The sequence below is a fragment of the Aegilops tauschii genome, chromosome 4 (genome assembly GCF_002575655.3).
Source record: "Aegilops tauschii subsp. strangulata cultivar AL8/78 chromosome 4, Aet v6.0, whole genome shotgun sequence".
NCBI classification, from domain to species: Eukaryota; Viridiplantae; Streptophyta; class Magnoliopsida; order Poales; family Poaceae; genus Aegilops; species Aegilops tauschii.
This window is the reverse complement of record NC_053038.3, coordinates 367,016,801-367,037,919: the sequence shown is the minus strand read 5'-3', so window position 1 is coordinate 367,037,919 and position 21,119 is coordinate 367,016,801.

Sequence of the window (21,119 nt, the reverse complement as noted above, 5' to 3'; positions counted from 1 at the left end):
GAGATCCTAGAGATGAAAGGGCAAGATCTATGTCTATGAGCTGAAGAAGTACATGCAAAGACATGTTCTTGAGTATTGCTTAGAACCTGATTGTCAGCGACGCACGGGCGCATGATACTGAAGATCATCATCAGGCGGCAACAGGTTCAAATACTGTTCACCATCCGGCAAGCAAGGAAACAACGGCAAGGAACCAGGCTTCGAGCGGGCCCACGGCGCGTCCCACTCGAACCAAGACGAAGCCCAGGTGGAACGATGGCCCAGAATGGGCTCGGTAGTTAAATACCACTGTGTAACGTTCGAATTGACTTGGCTTGGACTTGGACGGCGGCTGCGGCCGATTGTAATTGAATTGTAGCTGTGAGGGAGGTTGGGAGGAAATACACGCTACCGAATTCCCCATTTCGCCATGAACCCTAGCTCCTCACTGTAGATCGATCGAGACCCTTACACTTGGTATCAGATTCGGCGGTCCTGGCGCTTCCTCAACACCATCACGAGACGCGGTGATGAGATCGGCGGCGAGCGGCGGCGATGGAGAAGTTGTCGGAGGATGGGCGCGGCGTCTACGAGCTCCTCCGGGCGGATCTCGCGGTCGACCTCAACAAGCGCTTCCGAGAACAAGGTGCGGATCTCCTCAAGGCCATGGAGAAGCTGATCTCGACGAATACCTTGACCCTCGACGGCTTGCTCTCCTCGCGGGTGGACGGGGTCCGCGAGCTGTTGATGGAGTTGGAGCAGATCCGCGGCGACCAGTCGAAGGGGAGTCCTTCGCGACATGAAGATCCGTCCCCGCCGCGTGTGGCTGGGAATGGTCGCGGCGGTGCCCCGACTGTTTCCCTCGGCTTCGACCACGATCACCGGGGGGAAGGCGCATTATGTCCCTCCTCCGGCCAGAGGTGCGCGCGAGTCCAATTTCCCGTTCCATCCATCGCTGGGCCGTGAGTCGAATTCCTTTGATGCTGCTGATTCGTTTGCGTTTGGTGCTCGCCTGGAATTGCCACGATTTGATGGAGCCAATCCGCGTCTGTGGCAAACGTGTTGCAAAGATCAGTTCCGGCTGTGGTGTACCCCGACTCACCGATGGATTTCTCTGGCCACGGCTCAATTTGAGGGTGCTGCTGCTCGTTGGTTGGAGTCGATGCAACGTCGTCAACTGCAGGCAAGTTGGTCTGAATTTTGTCAGAGTTTGCAGAACCGCTTCAGGCGTAATCAACATCAGACACTCCTGCGTCAGTTGTTCAGGATAGCTCAGACTTCTTCTGTAGCTGATTATGTGGAACGTTTCGCTGATTTATATGACCAGCTGTCTGCGTATGAAGAGGCGCCCAATTCGCTGCATTACACTACCAGGTTCCTGGATGGACTCAAACCTGGTGTTCGTGTTGCTGTAGCTCGCTGGATATGGAGAAGAAATCTGCTAATGAGTACCTGATGCTCGAACGTAAAGGAAATCTGTAGGTGCTGTTGAGGCCTGCACTTGAAGTTGTGTCCCTCCCTGTCCATCTGGGATGTCAATGAAAAGACCAATTCCCGTTGCTACTTCTTGTGGTTGAATTCCTGGGATTCTTTAGCACATGAAAGAAGCATCAGAGAAGATCTTTGTACCTACACCAAGCAGATCAGATTTGATTGTAACAGCAAAGAATTAGTATCTTGGACAAATTGAGTCTGAGACGTGCTATGATGTTGTTCCTTGGAATTACCCTACAAATCTTAACAATCAGCAAGTGCTTTTGCAGCGTGATGAACCTGCAGAGGGAGACCATTTCTTCTGGCAAAAAGGCAACCATTCCCGGACTTCCAAAGGCACCAGAGAAAATTGAAAATATTAGAAATGTTGGCATAGGGATGATTAATGCTCAACAGCGCCTGAATGAGTTGATGCACGGAATGATTATTCTCTACAAGATGATCTACCAAGAATGACCAAACCAAGCAGCCCTGGCAAAAGGGCAGCTAACAAATATATGCATATCATCCTCCTGTTGGTCACACCAACAGCAATTAGTGGCAATGTGCTGAGAGAACCTACCAGCTCGCATACCTGTGGAAAGGGCTTTGCAAAGGAGCCTCCATGCAATGGTTTGGACCCTTGGGGGACAGCTGTTTTGTCTTCCACACCTGCTTATGCATGTCCTTAACAAAAGAACAAACCTGTGCGGGACGATTGTTTGGCTGATTTTGTATGTCCTGCAAACAAAGCTTATATGCACCTTTTGAATTGCATTTGCCATCAGGTGTGAGATCCCAACAGAGAATGTCAGGACAATCATCATTAATAATAGGAGTGTGAATAATGATGGAAGCCGTAGGATCCTGAAAGAGCAAAGTGATCAAGTCATTGTTCCAAGTATTATGTCCCGGGTTCCATAGATCTTGGACCTTGGCTGGGTAAACCAAGTGTGGGTTATGGTTGTGAAGATGCACCAAAAACACGGCGTTTGATTGCTCCTGACACAATGTCGTGGTCACTCTTTTTCAGTAGTGATGATTTTACTACAAAGCACACTAAGTGATAGTGTCAAATAACATCCTGCAATATGAAAATAATTTCATATGCCATTGAGATGAAGGCACGAGCAGCTCACGGAGGGGAGGAGCATGTCAAGTGCAGGAGATCTAAGCTACCGACGCCGCCTCTGCTGGCATCACAGATCTAAGTCACCACCGCCATTGATGTCGATGTCGAGACTTAGCCTCGATTCGTGCTCCCGCTAGAGGTAAGCGAGTAAAAGGAGGTGAGGCGCCACATTTCGGGGCAGCCTCCACATGCAGATCTGGGTCTTCCATCATCTTCATGCCCGCACCAAAGTGTACGCTGCTTTTCCCTTGCGCTCGCCTCAGTATGTGGGTTGCTTCGATTCGAGCGTTCCTAGCGAGCCAAGCTCTGAGCTGCTTTTAAGTTTCATGCGCGTGCGGATCATTGCCTTTTCTGACCAACCAAACAAACCTTTTTTATCCACTCGACATGTTTGGAGGGATAGCCTACCAAGCATACTCTAAGAGCATCTACAACCGAACTTGGCAAATCCGACCCTTCAAACGCCCGCGGACGCGTCCGTCCGAGCGCGTCGGCGACAGTGACCGGTCACGCATCAAATAATTCATTCCACAACCGGACACCACAATTATCATACCTCAAATCCATACAAACTCATGCAACTGCCTAACGATGCATTGCACACATTGTCCGGCTACTACATCAGGACATGCTATCGGACTTTCAAAATTCGGCATGTTCTACCTACATGCTAGCTATGGAGAAGATCATCCATGGTTTCCCTTGTCCTTCCCGGCATCCTTGTTGTCCTTCTTGCGGAAGTAGCGGTCAAAGACGCAGTATGGACCCAGCCGGATTTGCTCATCGCCGGAGTTGTCTGAGTTGCCCTTCTTACCCTCCTTGGGGAAGGGGGGGGCAGTCCGGCCATGGCACGGACCGCCTGATTCTGCTCTCGGGCGAGGGCGCGCGTGTTCCTCCGCCGTCGCTTCTTTACAATGCGGGCGCGGATGGCTTCCTCCTCTGCGGTAGCCAGCGCCGCCACATCAGCCGCCTCCGCCACCGCCATTTCGGCAGCGAGCCGGGCCTTGGCCCCCCTTATCCTCTCCTTCCCACGGCGGCCACATCGGTCCCAGTAGCTATCATACTCCTGCGGACCGGTGATGGGGAAAGAGAGATTGGAAGGATCCCGGGAGGACCTTGACGATCCCGCCCCGGAGGATCCGAGCGCCCGATGCGCCGACGCAATGGACTTGTGTCGTACAGATCCCGCCGTCGGTGGGCGATGTCCTCCTGGGAGCGGCGGAGTACAATGTAGACGACTATTGCCTCCTCCAACCCGCACGGAACGACACCTGTTGAGGATATAAACCTTAGAGTCACCCGCCAGGAGGGGCCGGGTTACTCATAATGGTCATCGCCTGAAGCCCGGCGCCAAGCTTGAAGACGGCGGGCCAAAGATGGGCTTAAGACCCGGATATGGCTTAAGGCCCGTAGTTACAACCGCCATTATGATAGAACTTGTAGTGTAAGGCAAGAATAGTTGAGAGTCCGAGCCGGACACTCTTATGAGCCGGCCGGGACTCTGAGAGCTGCTGGGCGTCAACCTCTCTATATAAAGGGACGACCCGGCGGCGGTTTAGGGAGAAGAAAGATCTCGTCGAGAGCCAGGCATAGCAGTTAAGCTCCCTGGTCATCGAAATCCTAATCAATACCACCTCAACTGGACGTAGGCTTTTACCTTCACTGTAAGGGGCCGAACCAGTATAATCCTCGTGTTCCTTGTCCCGTTTAACCCCTTCAAGCTTCCTAGCTGCGATGGCTCCACGACTAAGTCCTAGCTCGAGGACATCTGCCGTGACAATTCCACGACAGTTGGCGCCCACCGTGGGGCCAGCGCACGGTGGATTTGAGTTCTTGAAGGGCAGCTTCGAAGGGCTCAAGGGATACGCTGTGGGCCGGATGACCAAGAGTCGTCGCGGCAAGCTCTACATCGACGATGCAAACTGGGGCCCCGGCGCTGGCTCAGTGGAGTACAGGTACCGGGTCCCCTTCGGCGGAATTCATGTCTTCATTGGCAAGATTGGTGAGCCGGGCCCCGAGCCGGATCTTTGCGCCGATCTCATCGAGACGGCTCAGCGTGCACGACCCGTCCGGGCCCTGCCTGCCTTGAGGCATGCTTTTGTGGGATGTGTCCATGGAGGGATCTCTGATGGATCTGGTGATGAGACGGCCGCCGGCTCTGACGGCGAGTCGTCCACAGATGAGCCAAACTCGTTGTATCAACTTCAAGATGGCAGGCTCAGGGGCTGTTCCGATGATGACAGTATTCCGGACCCTTTTGAGCCACCGAGCCGGGTTGGAATCTTCATGGCCGGTGCACAGCCTGTTCAAAACCCTGCGGCCGGGTCAGGAAATCCGGTGCCCTCGCCGGCTCAGGTGCTGATGGATCTCACGGACAAGATGACGGCCCTGTTGACCGCCACGGTCGACCCGGCAGATCAAGCTCAGCATGACGCGGAGATGGCGCAGTTAAAATTAGATCTAGTGAAAGCCAAGGAGGATCTGGCAGCGGAAGGGATCAGGATGGCTGCGGAGAGGGCGGCTCTCGACGCCCAGACTCAGCTGATTCAGGCGCAGTCCTTCCGGCTCACAATGGATCAGAACGCGTCCAATGAGGTCATGAGAAGGAGGCATCAAAAGGCCCAATCTCGACTCCCTCCGGTCTACGATCCTCGAAACCTCTTCAACATGCCAGGTGCAGGGTCTAGTAACCCGCCGGGGGTCATAGTGCCCGGGTCTGGGACCCCTGTTCAGCCACAAGTGATGGGGCCTCCCCGAGTGAACCCTGCCCCGCCTCAGTACGTGCCAATACCACCGGGTCATTATGCTAACCCGCTGGAGAACATGGTCGCCGCAGCAGCACGGCTGGCGGCTCTCCCAATTGACGGCGACTCTCCAACGGCTGTTGAAACCCGCCGGGTTAGAGAACTCCTTCAGACAGCGCTGGCACAGTAGGAGGCGTATTCTTACAGCCGAGACAGGATCCACTCAACCCCTCGTCCAGGCCGGAGTCCGAGTTACAGCAGACACATGGTCTCTGCGACCGGCTCAAGTAATGTCTGACGCCATGACCCGCCCCATGGCCATGGCCCGGCTCATAACGGAGTCTTTCACGCAGCGGACCAAGACAGAGCGCGACAAGAGGCGGAGCAGGCGCCTCAGTTGACGGCTTACCAGACACCCCCGGCTTATCCGACGACTTCCGTCGACGTGGGTATCCCTACGAGGACCGGAGGTGTCCCTTGTTTAGTGCCGGCTCTCCGTAATGAACGTCTACCCAAGGACTTCAAAGGGCCGAGGAAGGTGCCTAATTACACGGCTGATTTACAACCCGGGGCCTGGATCGAGAGTTACGAGATGGCCATGGAATTGCTGGAGGTCAGTGAAGCTGCGATGGCCAAGTACTTCACCATGATGTTAGATGGGACTGCCCGCACTTGGTTAAAAGGGCTACCACCGAATTCCATCGGGTCTTGGGCTGAGCTGAAAGCCCGTTTCATCCAAAACTTCAAGGATACCTGTAGGCAGTCCATGTCAATTGTGGATTTGACTAACTGTAAACAGCAGGAGGGTGAGTCTACGACACATTGGGTTCGCCGGGTCAAAGAGATCATACATTCATCTGATAAGATGGATGCCGGTTCTGCAGTCTTAATGTTGGAACAGAATTGTCGTTTCCTGCCCCTGAAGATGAAACTCGGGCGGCTTAAGCGCGACTGCAATGATATGGGTACGCTGATGGCGGCTCTCGTCAAATATGCCGACTCTGATAGTACTAAGGACCCCGCTTCAGATGATGAAAGGACAGGGAAGGGAAAGAAGAACGGCAATGGCAAGGGTCCTCAGCATAACCCGGGGAACCAAGGAGGTGGCAAGCGTAAGGCCGACGGCAGCCTGGAGTTCGTGGCCAACGCCAGCTCACAGGGTAATAACCAGCGACGCAAGGGGAGGCCACCTCCCCGAGCCAGCGGGTCAGGCCCGACGCTGGAGCAGCTGTTGAATGAGCCTTGTCCAAGGCACGGTTCTAGGGAGAAGCCAGCTACTCATTTATGGAAGGATTGCGCGATCATGAAGGCCTTTAAGAATTCCAATACCTTTAACGGTAATAATGGCCCGGGCGGCGGCTCAGGCGCTGGCGGTTTTCATGGCCCGGGCGGCGGCTCAAATTCTAATCCTCAGAACGGTCAAGGGGGCTTCAATCAGCAGTCTGGCCAGGGTCATCAACAGCAGCAGGGGGGTTATCAGACCAATCCGAAGCAGCTGAACGATGGACAGTATCACGTATTTACCACCAGTCTGTGTAAGCGAGATCAGAAGCTTCATAAGAGGGCTGTGAATGCTGTTGAGCCGGCGGTTCCACGCTATTTAAGATGGTCTGAGCAGCGTATCGTGTGGAGTAGGGAGGATCACCCTCCCCGGGTTGATAATCCGGGTCACTTGGCCTTGGTGGTGGCTCCTCAGGTGGGAGGATATAAGTTCTCTAAGGTGCTCATGGATGGAGGCAGCAGTATCGACATTCTTTATTATGAGACTTTCCGTCGTATGGGGTTGATTGATAAGAACCTCAGCCAGTCAAACACTGTTTTCCACGGTGTGGTGCCTGGTAAGTCGGCTTATCCAGTTGGCAAAATCGAGTTGGAAGTGGCCTTTGGAGACGAGTACAACTACAGGGTGGAAAAATTGACCTTTGAGGTGGTCAAGATAAGAAGTACGTATCATGCCATATTTGGGCGGCCGGCTTACGCCAAGTTCATGGCACGGCCGTGTTACGTGTATTTACAGCTCAAGATGCCGGGTCACAATGGGACCATTACGGTTCACGGCAGCCGGAAGGTGGCCTTGGAGTGTGAGGAAGGTGATGCAGCCTATGCAGAATCTGTTTGCGCAACAGATGAGTTGAAATTTTACAAGGACAATGTCGACCCAACAGATATGACCTCTCTGAAAAAGCCGACCACGGAGCATGAGCCGGCAATGAAATTTAAGTCGGCCGATGAGACTAAGCTTGTTGATTTCGTTCCAGGTGATTCATCTCAGCAGTTTAGCATTAGTGCCAATCTGGATCCAAAATAGGAAAGCGCGCTCATCGAGTTCATCCATGAGAATAGGGACATTTTTGCATGGAAGCCTTCTGACATGCCAGGTGTACCTAGAGGACTCGCTGAGCACACTCTCAATGTTGATCCGAAATTTAAGCCGGTCAGGCAATTCCTTCGGCGGTTTAATGAAGAGAGGCGGAAATCCATTGGTGAAGAGGTGGTCCGGCTCTTGGTGGCCGGCTTTATTATTGAAGTCTTTCACCCGGAGTGGCTAGCTAACCCGGTGCTCGTACTCAAGAAGAACGGCACCTGGCGGATGTGTGTGGACTACACGGACTTAAACAAGGCATGTCCGGCTGATCCTTTTGCTCTTCCCCGTATTGATCAAATCATTGATGCTACGGCGGGTTGCGAGCGCTTAAGTTTCTTGGATGCTTATTCTAGATACCATCAGATTAAAATGGCAGTTAAGGACCAGGAGAAGACGGCGTTCATCACTCCCTTTGGAGCCTTCTGCTATGTGTCTATGCCTTTTGGGCTCAAGAGTGCACAGGCGACTTATCAGCGTTGCGTGCAGAACTGTCTTCATAACTAGATTGGGCGCAACGTTCATGCTTATGTGGATGATATTGTGGTTAAGTCCAGGGAAGAGGAAACCTTGATAGACGATCTGAGGGAAACCTTTGATAATCTCCGGGTCTACAAGATGATGCTTAACCCGGCCAAGTGTGTTTTTGGTGTTCCTGCAAGCAAGCTCTTGGGTTTCTTGGTTTCTAACTGAGGTATTGAAGCTAACCCGGAGAAGATCAAGGCAATCACCTCTCTGGCTAAGCCGGCATGTATAAACGACGTCCAGTGCCTGGCGGGTCGTATCGCTGCTTTAAGCCGGTTCATAAGCCGCTTGGGTGAGAAGGCCATGCCATTGTACCAGTTGATGAAGAAAACTGATAACTTTGTCTGGAATGATGCTGCTAATACTGCTTTTGAGGATTTGAAGAGACAGCTGGCTGAGCCCCCGGTCCTTGCTGCTCCGGTTGACAAGGAGCCTTTATTGCTGTATGTAGCTGCTAACACACGGGCCGTCAGTGTGGCTGTGGTGGTGGAACGCAAGGAAGAGGGCAAGGAGCATCCGGTTCAGTGGCCGGTTTATTACATCAGTGAAGTGCTCATCGAGTCCAAATAGCGGTATCCACATTGGCAGAAGCTTGTTTATGGTGTGTTCATGGCAAGCCGGAAGCTTAAGCATTACTTCCAGGGTCACCCTATCACTGTGGTTAGTTCTGCTCCCCTTGGAGATATCATCCAAAACAGAGAAGCTACAGGAAGAGTGGCTAAGTGGGCTATAGAGCTCGGGCCTCATGGTCTGAAGTACGTACCACGCACTGCGGTTAAATCTCAAGCCTTGGTGGATTTCATCAACGATTAGACAGAGTTACAAGTGCCCGAAGAAAAGCCGGATAACACATATTGGACTATTCACTTCGATGGGTCCAGGCAATTGGAGGGCTCGGGGGATGGAGTTGTATTGGCTTCCCCTAAAGGTGACAAGCTCCATTACGTGCTACGGTTGATGTTTCCTTGCACTAACAATGCGGCTGAGTACGAGGCCTTACTCCATGGTCTTCGGATGGCTAAGGAGATGAGCTTGAGCCGGGTAAGATGCTTCGGCGACTCGGACTTAGTGGCTCAACAAGTATCGGGCAAGTGGGATTCCAAGGACCCTCTTATGGCGGCTTATCGCCGTGAAGTTGATGCCATTGCTGGACACTTTCAGGGTTACCAAGTAGAGCACATCGATCGCAGGAAGAACGAGGCGCCTGATGCTTTAAGCCGGCTGGGCTCTCAGCGAAAACCGGTGCCGCCTAATACTTTCCTGGATGTCTTGCATAACCCTTCTGTTAAGTTGCCCACAGAGGAAGACTTGGCTGTCCCTGACCCGGAGGCACAATTGGTGGCGGCTCTCCACATCATCCCGGACTGGACAGTGCCCTATCTGGCTTACATGACCCGGGGAGATTTACCTGAGGATGAAACTTTGGCGAGACAAATAACCCGGCGGTCTAAGTCAATGGTTGTTATCAATGGTGAGTTGCATCGCCGCAGTGTTACGAGAGCGTTCCAGCGTTGTGTCTCCCCTGAGGAAGGCCAAGAGATCTTGCGTGAGATTCATGAAGGGGATTGTGGCCATCATGCCGGCTCAAAATCCCTTGTGGCCAAAGCTTTTCGTCATGGCTTTTATTGGCTGACGGCTCATGCTGATGCGGAGGACTTGGTCAGTAAATGTGATGGTTGCCAAAGGTTCTCACGACGGGCTCATGTGCCGGCTCAGGAGCTGAGGATGATACCAATCACTTGGTCGTTTGCAGTCTGGGGGCTTGATATGGTTGGGCCTTTTAAAAGGTCCAAGGATAAGAAGACCCACCTCTTGGTGACAGTTGACAAGTTCACAAAGTGGGTTGAAGCAGAGCCAGTTAGCAAGTGTGACGCGGCCACGGCGGTTCAATTTATGAAAAAGGTGATATTTCGCTTTGGCTTTCCACACAACATTATAACTGACAATGGTACCAATCTGTCCAAGGGCGCCATGGAGGAGTTTTGTCAACGAGAGCATATTCGACTTGATGTTTCATCAGTGGCTCATCCTCAATCCAATGGTCAAGCTGAGAGAGCTAATCAGGAGATCTTGAAGGGCATTAAGCCCCGGCTTTTGGTCCCTTTGCAACGGACGCCGGGTTGTTGGGTGGAGGAGTTACCCTCCGTGTTATGGAGCATCAACACTACTCCTAACAGGTCTACGGGTAACACGCCTTTCTTCATGGTTTATGGAGCAGAAGCAGTCCTCCCCAGTGACATCCGTCATGACTCGCTTCGAGTGGCGGCTTATGTTGAGGCGGATAATGAACAGGCGCGCCAAGATGCTCTTGACTTGTTGGACGAACAGCGTGACGTGGCCGCAGCTCGTTCAGCGATTTACCAACAAGACCTGCGCCGTTATCACAGTCGCCGGGTTAAGTCCCGGGTCTTCCAGGAAGGTGACCTGGTGCTCCGGCTCATCCAAGATCAAACAGATGCGCACAAGCTATCCCCGCCTTGGGAAGGACCCTTTGTGGTCAGCAAGAACTTGCCCAACGGGTCATATTACCTCATTGACATTCGGGAGCACAAAGATTCACGCAAGTCGGAGGAGGAGACCCGTCGGCCGTGGAACATGGCTCAGCTTCGGCCTTATTACACTTGAGCCACCGGCTCTCGTAGTGTACATATTTCTATAAGCCATGTATATATTATGATAAGCAATAAAGCATGACCTCTGTCATTTTTCTCCTCCAAAGGTAAATGTGTTGTTTCCATTGCAAGATCACATGGTAACTTGGAGGTGGATCCAGCTTATGATCGTATTCGAATCTAGCCGTACGTAATATAGTCACTTGGGGGCTTCCTGTTCAAACATAGGTCATATTCGAACCAAAGAGAACATAGCTGTCGATATCGATTTGATTGGCAAAGTGCCGAGCTCATTGGGGAGTTTTCCTTGATCATATTTGAATCATGGCTCAACCCCCTTTGGGAACCGACGTGGATCGTATTCGAATCAGCGTCGTTAAACAATTCTCAAGGTCATTTGGGGGCTTCCTGTTCAAACATGGGTCGTATTCGAACCCAAGAGAACATAGCTGTCGGTACCCTCTTGATTGGCATCGCTGAACCCACTGGGGGCTATGTGATCGCATTCGAATCTTAGCTTAACCCCTTTGGGACGGGTCTCTGGTCGTATTCGAACCAAAAGCCCCTAAGTTTTGATTTTTCGGCTTACAACAAGTTCTTCTGGTTGTATCAACAGTGTACACGGCGATTCTTATTCCGCCGACTTAACTTTGATTCATTCACAAGGTTAGTTACACGCAATCAGTATTATCAAAACAGGTAAACCGGAGTTGAGGTACCAACCTTATTATCCGGGTTATACAAACCGGAAGCGGATTTGAAGGCCTGTAAGTATGTTATTACGGTTATATCAAGGATTTAATTGAGGACCGGTCTTGGGTGATTTAGATTCATATTCCGGGTTATATATATGAGACGATGATTTCTCAGTACGGTAAACCGCCAGGAGACTTGTGATTTGTTTTTCTATGCAGGATAGTTAAAGACAACTATTTGAGCTTAAGGAAAATGAATGATCAATTATGACCCGGAAGAATATAAGGAAGCCACTTCAAATGGAGTTAAGCATTCAACAGGTGCACGATGGCACGACAAAGTTAAAATATTGATCCTACTCTATTACAAGACTCCCCGAGTCCAAAAGATGAGGCATTGTTTTAAAGATGTAGTCATGAGCCGCCTACAAGTTAAGATGCTTGTCGAGTTGAAGCTTCCGGCTCATCCCTCTCCGCTCCTCCGGCTGTTCACAAGACCTGGAAGGTTGACGATTTCCAGTCAATGCCGCTCAAAGCTTCAAACTGAGCTTCCTCGTCAATTAACCCGGCCGGGTTAATGTCCGGGGAAAAGGTGTGCTTACGAGTCGGCGGGACTAAGCTGATGGCTTCATAACGCGGAGTGGGGATCCTCTGATTCTCTGCATCGTAGCCCGGCTGGTACTTGGTCAGATCAGTGTCATTCCCAATCAGGGTGGCCACCGGGCGCACGATCTTCACACAAGCAGCAAAGTCCTTTTGGTCGAAAGGGGTGCCGTCTTCCTTCAAGCTGGGGTAGCCAAGGGCAATGTCCGCCGGGTCTAGCTCTGGAAGGAAAGCCTTGGCCCGGCTCAGAGCAGCTATGGCTCTGGCTCTTGCAGAGGCCCGTCGTAGCTCTTGAACACGCTGAGGAAGAACGGCCAGCCGACGAAGTACTTCCGCCAGGTGAGTCGGAACCTCATTGGATAGGGCCACCACGACCAAGGCGCGCTGTGACCCGGTGTAGAGTTGCTCCACCAGGGTGTACACGGCCTTCAGCTTGGTCAGCACGCTCTGATTGAGGTTGGCGCTTCTGGGGCCTGTTTAACAGAGTAAGATAAGCAGCTGGCAATGATGGGAGTTATGAGACATCAAGATTATAAACTTGACGAGAGCCGGTGGAATGACTTACCGAAGATTGCGGCGACCATCTGTGACACGTGGCATTTTAAGCCGGAGAGTTCGGTGGTTCTCTCCGACAGAGCCTTCTCCGCCTGTTCAGCCCGACTCACCAGAGTAGCTTTCTCTTCGGCCCAAGTTTTCCTTTCAGCTTCAAAGTTCTTCTTCAGCTTCTCTTGAGCAGCAATACTGGACTCAAATTTGGCGTTGGCCTTCCGGGTCTCAGTTTCCTGAGTCTTCAAGCGGCTCTTCAGCTCAGAGATATCAGTTTCAAATTTTTTGCAAGCGGCCTGCACAATTTCCGGGTTATAGCCTGAACAATTATTATGAGATTTTAAAGTCCCAAGCACTTTCCAAGCAAAGACACTTGGCACTTGGGGGGCTAATGCATGTTGAAAGTTTCCATCTACAAATTACCGGTTCATGGAAGTAAGCCGGAACTTAAGTCTACAACATATTCTATCATAAGTAGTAGACTTGGGCGCTAGAGTATGGTAAAGATACCTATGTGGTAAGCAATAGAGTGGTACCTTAGACTTCTGCTGTATCTAATTCACCATGTCGATCTCCAAATCCCGGCTCTTGTGCACCTGACTAACATAGCCGGAGACGATCTCTCCGATGCTCAAGTGAGCATAGTTGGTGAGGTCCAGATTGGCCCGGCGGCGCTCTAGCAACTCTTCCTTGGCGGAGCACTTGGCCAGCGCAGTAGGTCTCCCCGGCTCAACAAACTCCGTCTGGGTGATTACCACGTCCGGGTCATCGGCCGGCTGAGCCGGGCTGGAGGTCTCCGGGTTAGCAGAAGTCTCTGCGATTGGCTTGTCGGTTGGAGCGGTGGCTTCAGGAGCAGAGGCAACTGGCGGTTCTTGAGCTGCAACCTCCGGCTCAGGCAAGTCCGGCTCTTCGACCGGCTTGTTCTTCTTCGCCCTCTTGTTGAGCTTTGCCTGGGCACTGAAAGGACAAAAAGGTTAGTACAAAAGTATGAGTAAAGATAAGCACAACAAGAGATGATCATCATTACCCGGGTACGGTCTTGAAGGCCGGCAGGTTTGATTGCATCGAGTCACCAGAGGAAGGTGAGGTTTCCTGATAGTTTGAATCAGAAGAATTGAGCGGTTGACGTATAACACCCGCCAAAGGATGAAAAGGGTACAAGTGGGAGATAACCTCGGTCCTGCGTTTCCTCGACGCTTCAGGTAAACCGGAGGAGAGGTCAGCGTCCTTGTTTGTCCGGGTGTGCCGCCGGCTCTCATGAATCTGTCGCTTCAAAAGAAATTGAGGATCTTGATAAGCTAAAGGATGTGAAAATCTTACTTTCCGGGTTACTCTTCGGACTTTCAGCCTTGGCAAGGGCTCCGAGTCGGAGGAAAGTGTCATTACCTCTTCAATCACCGGGTTACTTGCTCTGGTGTCATCCTGCTGATGAACAGTATTGATAAGGTGGACAGAAATAAACAAGAAATACAGCAAGAGCTTACAGGTTCAGGGGTTACCTCTGACTCGGAGCTGTCGCTTAGTTGGAGCAGATCTGAAGCAGTAGGCCTGCTTCCCTTCTTGCGGGGAGCGGCTCTCCTGGCGGCTTTCTTAGCCTTCCTGGCCTTCTTGGCCGCCTCATGGTCATACTTAACCTTCCAGAATTTATCATCAGCCTGAAAAAATACAATGAAGATTTCTTAAGGTTCAGATGAAAACTATCTAAAGGAGAAAATAAGATGTTTAGATCAGCGGCTTACCGCTGGAGCCGGGTTGGTCTTGCAGAAGGGGCTTAAGCCGGTCCTCCCGCAGTCTGCCAAGCTCTCATTCAAGAGGGCCTTGGTCATGTCTTCAGCAACGTCTTCAGGAAGATCGTTGCGGCTGTGTCGCAGGGGGTCATCTTTCCGGCCTGTGTATTCACACATTAAGCCGGGGCGGCGACTCAAGGGGATCACCCGCCACGAGATCCAGACCCGGACCAGATCAATTCCATTGAGGCCATTTCCCGGGAGAGCCTTGATTTTGTTGATGGTGAGGATCAGAGGTTGGCGCTCCGCCTGCGATAGCTTGTCTGACAGAGGGTGAGTTGGTTCCAGGCGTGAGGGACGAAAGCCGGGCAGCGGGCTCTCGTCAGCCGGCGAAGTGTCCTGGCAGTAGAACCACGTCTGGTTCCAGTCCTTTGGGTGGCTTGGCGGCTCGGCGTAAGGAAAAAGGCAGTCTCTCCAGCGTTGAATAGAGATTCCACCAAGTTCCAGGCTTGGTCCGTTGGCGCACTCATTCTGGCGGTTCAAATAGAATAGCTCTCTAAAGAGCAGAAGGCTGGGCTCTTCTCCAAGGTAGACTTCGCAGAATACTTGGAAGTTGCTTATGTTTGACACGGAATTGGGTCCTATGTCTTGTGGCCGCAGATCAAAGAAATTCAGCACATCTCTAAAGAACTTTGAGCCGGGCGGTGCGAAGCCCCGGCTCATGTGATCCGCAAATATTACCACCTCCCCGTCCCTTGGCTGTGGTCTCTCCTCTGACGGATCAGGGGCGCGGTAAGACATGACGTCCTTCTTGGGCAGGTAACCCGTTTTCACAAAGTCTGCTAAGGTTTCGTCAGTGACGTTGGACCTCATCCAGTTGCATGTGATGGGTGCTTTGGGAGCTTTGGGAAGCATGGTGAAAGCCGGAAGCCTATGATAAAAGGAAATGTCCGGTTTAATTATAAGCCGGAGGAAATTTACAGTTCAATGTTTAAAGTGGCGGCTTATGAAAGGGGCCTAATGACATATAGCTAAATGCATCGGGTTATATAAGCCGCTGGTGGTATTGAGAGTAATTCAATTGTCTACAGCTTTATCATAAATGAGCCGGAAAATTTTACGGCGCGTGGCTTCTTTGAGCCGGACATGTAAGCCGCCATGACTCAACAGATGCAGTTTTTACTAAGTGTGGTGAAAACAGGTTTCACACATCGCAGTAACTAATTTGGATCAAAATGGTCGACTTAAGAGGAAAATTTCTAGACCTAAAACAGACGCAGAAGAAGTTCGCGGGTTCGAACGGAGCCTCTATGCAGTAAAAGGGGATCTATGTACATTGGGAATGGAAGTGAAACAACTACCGCAACAGTCTATACAGTCTAAAGATCAAGAAGGGTGGTAAAAATGAAATCTACCAAGGGCTCGCGATGAACGGCGAAGAACACGGGAAGAACAGCCAAGAACCTAATGTGGATCTACTCTACGGAGTAACAGGGACTTACGGGTGCTGGAGAGATGCGGAGATCGCCGCCGTTATCTGGTCACGACAGGTTGATGCAGCGGCCGGAGTTGGTGAAGACAGGAAGACCCACGGCGGCGGCGGCGGCGGCGGTGGAGCTCGAGCGCAGCACAGTGGCGAGAGGAAGAAGATGGAGGTGGCGAAGTGACTGGAGGCTCATTGGGCCGGGCTACTTATAAGGGCAAGCTCATAAGTGGGCGCGAGAAACGAGGAGGCCACGGCGCGGTTATCTCACCGTAACAACGCCTCGATTTTCGGGACGGCAGTTAAAGATAAGATCCGTTGCGGATATGGTGGAGTAAAAATGGACTTAATGGAAGATGACGTCACGACGGGTTACCCGGAATCCAGAAGATGACGTCACGGCGGGTATGGCCTTCACACAATTGTAAGCCGGAGATTTTCTGTTGAAAGGATTGAAGATTGACATGAGCCGGCTCAAATCAATCTGGGGCCTAATGTTGAGGATATAAACCTTAAAGTCACCCACCAGGAGGGGCCGGGTTACTCATAATGGTCATCGCCTGAAGCCCGGCGCCAAGCTTGAAGACGGCGGGCCAAAGATGGGATTAAGACCCGGATATGGCTTAAGGCCCGTAGTTACAACCGCCATTATGATAGAACTTGTAGTGTAAGGCAAGAATAGTTGAGAGTCCGAGCCGGACACTCTTATGAGCCGGCCGGGACTCTGAGAGCTGCTGGGCGTCAACCTCTCTATATAAAGGGACGACCCGACGGCGGTTTAGGGAGAAGAAAGATCTCGTCGAGAGCCAGGCATAGCAGTTAAGCTCCCTGGTCATCGAAATCCTAATCAATACCACCTCAACTGGACGTAGGCTTTTACCTTCACTGTAAGGGGCCGAACCAGTATAATCCTCGTGTTCCTTGTCCCGTTTAACCCCTTCAAGCTTCCTAGCTGCGATGGCTCTACGACTAAGTCCTAGCTCGAGGACATCTGCCGTGACAATTCCACGACAACACCCCAGTCGACGTCGATGGATCCAGACCGGTCGGAGTCAGATCCGCTGCCTACCATGCCGGAGAAGGTCGAAGATCGCCGGACGGGAGCTTGGGGGTGAAGGGGAGTGGTTAGGTTTTAGTCCGGGGAGCTGATGGGGACAGTTAGTTGTGGGATCGGGTGGGCCAACGTGTGCTGGGTTCGACGTGGCAGACGTGCTCGGTCACGTCCGGGCCTCCCCATATGCACCCCATATTTGGCCTAGCTAGATGTGAGGGGTGCCGGTCAGCCCGGGCGTTTGAGGTAGGTTTGAGGCGGACGTCTAGGTCGTTTTTTCTTATCGGTCACTGACTGGACTGTACGCCCAGACGTTTGAGGCGGATTTAGGGTCTCCGGGTGTAGATGCTCTAAGTAAAGAAGATTTATTGGGTTAAAATAGACAAAACTGACCCTTTTTCGAAACTTCAACACAAAATGACCCAAATCTGAAAATATTTCATGAAGTGGCCCTTTTGCATGACACTCGGGGCTATAGCATGGCGCCCCGGGTTAGGGCGCCATGCTATTTGGCATGGCGTCCTAGGCCGGGGGGCGATGCTAGATATCGCTATCATGGCGCCTTAGCACCGGACGTAATGCAAAAGAGGGGCATTTTATAAAATATTTTTAGATTGCGTTCATTTTGTGTTGATGTTTCACAAAAGGGATAGTTTTGTCCATTTCCACATTTATTGGCTGTGGGCAAAACTACACGCAAGTGTGAAAGTCTACTTATACTCCAAAGCAGGTAGCAAGTCGCAGAGCAGCCTTGTGCTGGTGCCAGAATCAACTCGGCCTTCAAGTAGTCACCTGCACGCCTGCACCGTCTGCGCTGCACTTGCACGATGGAAGTGGAGTTGGTCGTGCGTGCGTGCGTGCGTGGTCATCCGTCACAGATAGTCAAAGCCACCCACTTTTGTGCAGCAGTATTACCATCTTCTCTCACGTGCACATGCATGCGCATGCGTACTACTCCCTGAGCAGCTGCGTGGGTGTGGTCTAATTTCTCTGGAACTTGTTGAGTCCACCGGCAGATCTTCCAGTGGCCAGGCGCGAGAACTCACATAAAAAGGAAGTACGTACTCTACACAGGTTTTCAGTGTGGGGTGTGAGTGTGAAACCAGTCGCCATTCATGTGAGCACGCACGTCGTGCCGGGGCTATGCGTCCGCGAGCGTGCCGTGACAGACAGTACAGAGGCTGGCGAGGGCCCGCCGCACGTGGCCCGGCTCCCCGGCTCGCCGCCGTGGATTCCACGCCGTGAGGCGCCGACGTACGACGTGACGCGCCACCCACGGGCAGGGCAGGGCAGTATGTATGTACGCCGTCGCGGTCCCGGCCGCCGGGGTCCGGGGGCGTCGAAATCAGCGGGGCGGGCCCAGGTCCGGTTGGTGGGGGAGCGTGGGGCCGCCACTCCCACGTGTGATGTTGAGCCTTGTCGCGGTTCCTCGGCTCTATGTGCATGCTTGGACGCCGGCCGGGATGCTGGTTACGTATCGCCGGACGGCCTCCAGCCCATCATGCATCCGTCCGTGGGCTCCGCGCACCGCTGTGTCTGGCTGGTCAACGGTCAGCGTCACGGCCCATGATCCCGCCCCTGTCGCAGCCGGCAGCGCAGCGTTGATCTTCGGGCACGCACGGACGCACGTCCATGTAGTACATGTGGTGGCACGACCAGCTCACGCTCGGGGACGCCGTCTGGGAGCTAGCGAGCGTGCCGTCTCCACTCTGCACCACGCCCGCACGCACGGACGTCCGCGGCCGATTGGATAGCTCAAGCCGGCAACGCCGCGCGCGCGTGCGTGCGTGTGGGGATCCATCCATGCCGCTTGTGTATTCACCTCCATCTCGCGCGGTCTGGAGCATCATCACATCTGCTGGCGGTGGTGCTGAAACCTATTTCGATGTTGAATGATGACCCACCCAGCCCGTCCTCTCCGGCTCCACCTGCGTACGTCTCAGTGCGTGCGTGCGTGCATGCGGCGGCAACTCTCGAGAGCACGGAGAAAAAGGTTGTCATCTGTCGCATCCGCGCGCACGGGTGGGTGGTTGCTTCGTTCCGCTGTGTACTCGAGTGGGAAAAAAGTCGCGGCCCGTGCTGCGTTGCCGGGAGGCGTTTCCTTCCTTCCTGCATTTCCTCGTCTCGTTTTGCGCTGCGCGGGCAAAAGGAAACGATCGTGCAATCACACTTCCGTTGCCTCGCCACTGCTTCCCAAAAAATGCGGTTTGTTGTTCCTTTCTGGCATCTTCTGTGTGAATTAGAACTGGGAACGTACCCAATTGATTTGTCACCGGTGCTATTGTCCCCGAGATCACAAATCCCCCTTGTCGTCTGTGTTATTGCGCAGAATACTCTGCAAAAAGAAAAAGGACGACCTTGCCGCCGGTAAGAGCAGGCCATTCAAGTACGTTCAACGGCACGCGCACGCCATTCCGTTTCAAAAAAAAAGTACGTTCAATGGCCCCGGGGAAAAGAAGCGGAGTAGTACGTTCAACGGCACATTTCTGCCAGTAGATCTAAACTACATATGCTGCTGTACAACTACATGGATTAATAACTATCTGCAAACCCTGATGTAGCACATGCATAAGGCGACTGAGGGGGAAGAACACAGACATGTTTACAGAAGTTGTGGCAAAGATGAAACCGAAACAAGGGGCCCCAGAGAAACGACGCACGAGGAGCGCCAGCCGGATCGAGTCAAACGAACGTGCGACAGGATTTAGCACGCGCGCTCTGACATGGATTTTACTACCGATCGCAAAGATTCGGGGACAAACTTCTCCGTTACCGAAGGAAGGCAAAAATATATCATGCCGTTTTCCACAAGTGCATCTTGGGCCGGCGGCTACAATCATCAGAGTATCTAGCGAGCAATCACTCGAAGAATCCAGCAGCAATCGGCGACATGATGAAAAAGCAAAGCATCTGGCTCCATCCTCATCATATAGTCATACGTGGTAACAGTGCTCCCGCTATCCATAATCCAATCGCTCCCTTTTTAGTTCCTTTCTTTCATACTATATGTATACTAGAGGATATATCTCTTAGGGTCTAGATGGATAAATTCTCGTTCTATAGATACCGGGAAGAAAATGGCCCCAGGCAGCACGTTTTTATTTGCACGGTCGGTCCCTGTCACTTGGGCAAGTGAAGCGAGCATCGTATCGTCTTGGCCAATGGGCATGAATGATTGGCACAGTGCTTTTCCAGCCGATTGATCTACTAATCAGTTGCCTGCTCTGCCGTGGCACGCATGGCGATTGTAATTGCCGAGCCGTGCTTATCCTTGCTACCACTACTATTACTAGACTTGTTACTAGCAGTACCAGGCAGGGCATGACAAGATAGGGAGGGTCACTTCGGTGTTTGGTGCGGGCCGGGCACATGGACTGTCTCGCCCAGGACACGAGAGGAGGGGCCACGGAGGCACAGTGTTCGTTCCTGTGCTGGGTCGACCACTTGCGCTCTTTCCTTCCCCTTGTGTTGGGTTGGGTTGTGCCTTGCACCACGGGGGTAACGTTTCCCAGCTAGTAGCTGATGATGGTGGATTGGTACAAGTAGTAGCGGTGTAATAGTTCCACAGTGCACCCATGTCCGCCGTGGCAGCAAAAGCCGTGATAATCTCCCTATCTATCTCAGCGCTCTGCTTGGGCGTGAAGAGCCCATGCATCTCCGTCAACCGGCCGGGGTCCGGTATAACCCACCGAGGGGACCCGAGTCCATCTCATGGCTAATTACTTATAAAAGTACTTCTAGTACTAGTAGTAGTAGTTTAGCAAGCCTGAAAGCGCACGTCTTCTCTTGACCTGACTTTGCCACATTCTGCGAGATGATTCAGTCTGTCTCTTGGGAAATCGGGCAGGAGTAAGCCGATATCGTAAACTAACCGGCATGCCTAGGTTTGTGCGATGAGAAAGATTAGTTTTCGCGCGATCCGAAGGAGAAAAAGGGTAGGTTGCCGTGGTGGTGGACCGGATCGAGTTCCTTCTCATTCTCAATTTGGGGCCTCAGTTCGGCACCACCACAGTTCCGTTACTCTTTTTTTATTTTTGACACGAGTTCCATTACTCTTTTGACGATACCTCACGTAGCTTTCCCCAGCCACCAACCTGTAACAGCAGACTAATTGCTTGCTCCTGCTTGCGCTCGCAAGAGCCCAAACGCCCGGGCCTACCTGTTCTGTTGCCCGTAGCCAGGTCCCC